Source organism: Penaeus chinensis, chromosome 43 (assembly GCF_019202785.1).
Source record: "Penaeus chinensis breed Huanghai No. 1 chromosome 43, ASM1920278v2, whole genome shotgun sequence".
Taxonomy (NCBI): Eukaryota; Metazoa; Arthropoda; class Malacostraca; order Decapoda; family Penaeidae; genus Penaeus; species Penaeus chinensis.
In genome coordinates, this window is record NC_061861.1 from 2684245 (window position 1) to 2689244 (window position 5000).

Sequence of the window (5000 nt, forward strand, 5' to 3'; positions counted from 1 at the left end):
TCTCTCTCTCTCTCTCTCTCTCTCTCTCTCTCTCTCTCTCTCTCTCTCTCTCTCTCTCTCTCTCTCTCTCTCTCTCTCTCTCTTTCTCTCTTCTAGATACATCTTGTCTGTGTGTTTGTATGTTCCAGAATTGTCTGTTTGGTTCTTTGTATAAAACTACTCAGGCTTGTAACTTTTTTTGGTTTATGTGACTGATTTATTTATTATTTTATTATTTTTTTTTTTATACAAGTGAAATGTCCTTTTTGGGGGAATGAATATTTGTTACCTATCAGTATCTCCTTTTCATGAGAGAAATTCTTATTGTATTCCTGATATGACTTGATTCAGGATATATAATGGTTTGTTTCTTGATCATAATGATTAACCAGTTATTTATTTGTACTGTAAGTTAAATGCGGAAAAAAATGATCTCTCTCTCTTCTCTTTCTCTCTCTCTCTTTCTCTCTCTCTCTCTCTTCTCTTTCTCTCTTTCTCTCTTTCTCTCTTTCTCTCTTTCTCTCTTTCTCTCTCTCTCTCTCTCTCTCTCTCTCTCTCTCTCTCTCTCTCTCTCTCTCTCTCTCTCTCTCTCTCTCCCTCTCCCCCCCTTCCCCCCTCCCTCTCCCTGTCTCTCCCTCTCCCTTTCTCTCCCTCCCCCTCATTCCCCTCTTCCCTCATTCCCCCTTCCCTCATTCCCCCCTTCCCTTATCCCCCTCTCCCCCCATTCCCCTCTCCCCCCTCCATCCCCTCTCCCTTTCTCACTCCCTCTTTCTCTTTCCTTTTTTCTGACCCATTCTTTTTCTCCTTGAGTGTGGGTACATGGGTACATGGGGTTGTGGAAATGTACAAATACTATAATCAAGTTACTAGGTAGTGGATTTTTTTCCCCAATATTTGATACTACTTCACCTCCTAAGTATCATAAAAGGAGATTTATAGATAATCATGAAATTCCAGTAGGAAATGCTTCCTTTGTAGAAAATTACATAATTCAGGTTTGTTGTAAAAAATTATCTGATGCCCTTTGCGATCCACTGGTATAGGGATGCATATACAGTATATGCTCACCTGAACATCCTTTTAGTAAAAGATAATGTTAAATGTAACATTTTCATGTTGAAATTAGTGGGAATTAGCATGGAGAACAAATTGCATTTTGTTATTTCAGGACTGCATAGAGAAATTTGATAAATAAAGTAATATCTAAACGTTTATAACTTTCTTTTGACACTAATTCCTAAACTAATCTTCCAAAGTCTCCAGCTCTCCTATGCACACAAAAACCAAAACATATTGCCAAGAAAACAGAGTATTGCAAGCAATGAGAAGTTACCAATGAATAAAAAAGTGTGTGTATAGTTCTAAACAATTCAGCTTATGGTGAGTCAGAGGAAACTGATTGGATACTGCAAATGTAATATTTTTGAAGAGTTCCTACATGATATAACACTCATGTTGGGCACTTTTAGAAAGCAATTAATTATCTTTCTGAAGTCATGTAAACAAATATACACCTTTTTTTTTTATCTTTTGTCTTCAGATTCCTGCTTATCTATTAAACCCAAACTGAAATTTAGAAACAAAAACTGAATGTGTTCATGCAGCAAAGTGTAAAAGTCCCAAACCCTCAGCAAAATCACATAATACATTGAATACCAGAGTAATTCATACCAAAAGTTGTAAATATAAATTGGACGGAATGACTATGATATCAATGGAATTAAGAAAAATGAAAATTATTCACACAAGAGGACAAAATTAAGGGAAACTTTGGCTATATTAAACCAAGTAAAGCTGCTGGAGTTGATGGAATGATATAATGTTAATAATGTCTTTTCAGAATTGACTGTAGTTTTCAGTCAACACCTGGTCCTTCAAAACCCATCTGTAAAATATGTTGCTGGGTTATCAAAAATCATAACCAATGGAAAAATTGCTGCTTGTACTGACTATTCACATAAAGTGGAGTAGGGGATGAAAAAGCTATTCAAATATCACAGAATTTTACTTAATAAAAGGTAAAATAAATTTCATTACATTTATTGCACTATGGCTAAAATAAGCACTCAACTATTCAAATCAAAAATAATAATATCAAAGTCTCATACCAAAGTCTTACTGACGTTTGCATATTCAGCATTCACAATTCTCCAAAGAAAGAACTAAGGCGGATTTCAGGCATTTAGAACAACAGAAGACTCACAACCAGACACGTCAGATGTACAGCATTTTAGACAACATCATTCATTTACATTGAACTTTCTCCTTTGTTACAAGAAGCAGATTTTGTTTCTTTTTTTTTTGTGTAATTTTTGTATTTCACTTTAGAGAATGGCAAGTCAAGAGAAAGATTTTGAATAAGATATGAAGAGATAATTGGATGGAAATGGAGAGAGGGAGAGGGATAGGGGGAGGGAGGGAGGGAGGGAGGGAGGGAGGGAGGGAGAGAGAGAGAGAGAGAGAGAGAGAGAGAGAGAGAGAGAGAGAGAGAGAGAGAGAGAGAGAGAGAGAGAGAGAGAGAGAGAGAGAGAGAGAGAGAATAAGGAAAATTGAGAAAAATCTTATATCCTCCAAACACTAATCATAAAACATATATCCTTATTTACAATATACCCATCATGATAAATTTGACGTAGCTTCTATCTCTCCACCCAAGCAACAACTTACAAGCATTATCACAACAACTCACAATGACGAATGGATAAAACTTGGACACCAAGTTGCAAAATTCAGTTCCCATCCTACTCCGGACTAAAGCTGATTCCTGTTCAAGTCAAAGCTGGTTCTTTTTCAAGTCAACGTAGAATATTATTAAGTAAAACCCGATTCTTTTTCAAGTCACCAGTTAATGGTGAAACAGGTATGATATTTGACTAAAAGTCTTATTTACAGTATACCATGCACTTTGCCATGTTTAATAGCAGTTTTCTAACATGATATGCAGTGCCTGAAGAAAAATTTCTTTAAAAGCCCAGTTTATTATTTGTATAGATGTTCTGACCTTGTGTTCGAGAAGGCCATCCAGTATAAATAATTCTATAAATGTCACACTATCACTAAGAGGTTAGGAATAGTATCGTCCTGTCACGGCACTGAAAAAGATCTTACATTCAAATATATATGAACATTTGATCATAAGAATAAAATCACAGGTGTATGTCTTAGCAAAGCACAGAACAGGTACACAAATTGGCATGGTCTACAAGGATACGAGGAAACGTACTCAAACAATAATACGTGATATGCAGGGACATCAGGCATATGTGGCACGGGTGGAGACACAAGCTTAAACTTATATTTATTTTTTCTCTTCCAACCAGGTATTTCTCGTATCAGATTTTGTAATCAAATGTAGTAGATTTTGAGTCACTGCATCTTGGAAAACATTTGTAAAATGTGGGTAATGTTGGTTAACACTTATAAGAAGTTCACACAAATACAAGTACATGAAATGAACAAGCCAGTACAAGGAGTAATGCACAGTTTTTCATTTCTTTTTCTTTTTTTTATAACTTTTAATAATTTTTTGCACATAGCAGCTCTACTATGGCTGCATAATTGGAGAAAAAGATTATTCACCTACTTGGCACTATAATCTTAAATGTTGCTACATATTTCCAAAATATTTTGTCATTTGATTTACACTTTTTTACCATCTTCTTTTTCTTCTTCCATCCAAGTAATAAATTTCCTCACCAAACTTCCCACTTCGCCATAAAGGCAAAATTCTCTCATCCCTGATAAAGCTATCTTACACAAGTCACTGGAAATATCATAAATACTCAACATCATTACATCTATTTTATACAACAGTTTTAAACATTACAGACACTCAAGTTGGTACATTATATAGAACTTCTATTTGGGCATTTACATCAATTCACACACTTTCAACACCGAGGTTGACACGGACATTTACTTAAAACTACGAGTCCATTTACAGTACAGTTAATATTTGCTTGCGTGACATCAAATTAAAGCAGAGTTCACTCCATTCCTTCATAATTTGTGAAAAGGGAAAAATGTTTCTAAAGTTTTGGATCCCTCATTTCACCGACAGGAAAAATAGACAGATTTGAAATGAGTAAGGAATATCTCTTATTATGCAACATCATTCATTATCAAACTTTTGCAACAGTTAATACAAAAATATCCAGACAAAGCCTGTAATGATAATCAATAAGTATTGTATAGTAATAGACAACTACTGTGTATATGCATTTCACATATAATTACAAGAAATGTGTTACGAATAAAAAAATAAAAGGAAAATCATAAAGATTACCAAACATTACAATTTAAATTCACAATAAATACATATATTCATACTTGAAGTACCATTCAGATGGAGAGAAAAATAAATAACTTTTATACTCAAACGAAACTCAGAAAGTGCAAATGTATAATACTAATTATATATGACTGAATTTTTTGGCTAAATAACAGTCCTCAAGAAGTACATTTCCAAACTGGTTTTCCTGTAGAAGTTTACTTTTCAATATCTTTTTGTGTTTAATTTGTAGCTTTTAATTCATCGTGCCAGCACGGAATTGTGATTTCAACTATCTGTGAGCTATGTTAAGTAATATCACAAAGTACAAATACCAGAAGTAATGTTAATCATTACTACTTCATGTACAAACTTAATGGAATGAGTAATGGTACAGGAAATCTTGGCTGTCATATTACAGGATGCAATGTGTATATACTTTCCAGCTATTGGATACATTTACACATGAACATTTTGTCTAATAAAAAATCTAAAATACAGCATATTGTTCTTAGTAACATAGAATAGTTACCATGGGAATACACTTTTTAAGAAGCCTGTGCTATGTTTAAACTGAGATATCAAGAACTGAAGGCATTAAAAAAAGTTGGTCATTATTTTCTCACAAATGGCCGGAGTAAATGGTAAATGACCGACTAAAATCCTACAGCCACTTTCATAAAAGAAAAGAAAGTAATAAATAGAATTTCCTATACTTTTTCCTAATCTGACTGTAAGGCATATCTGTAAA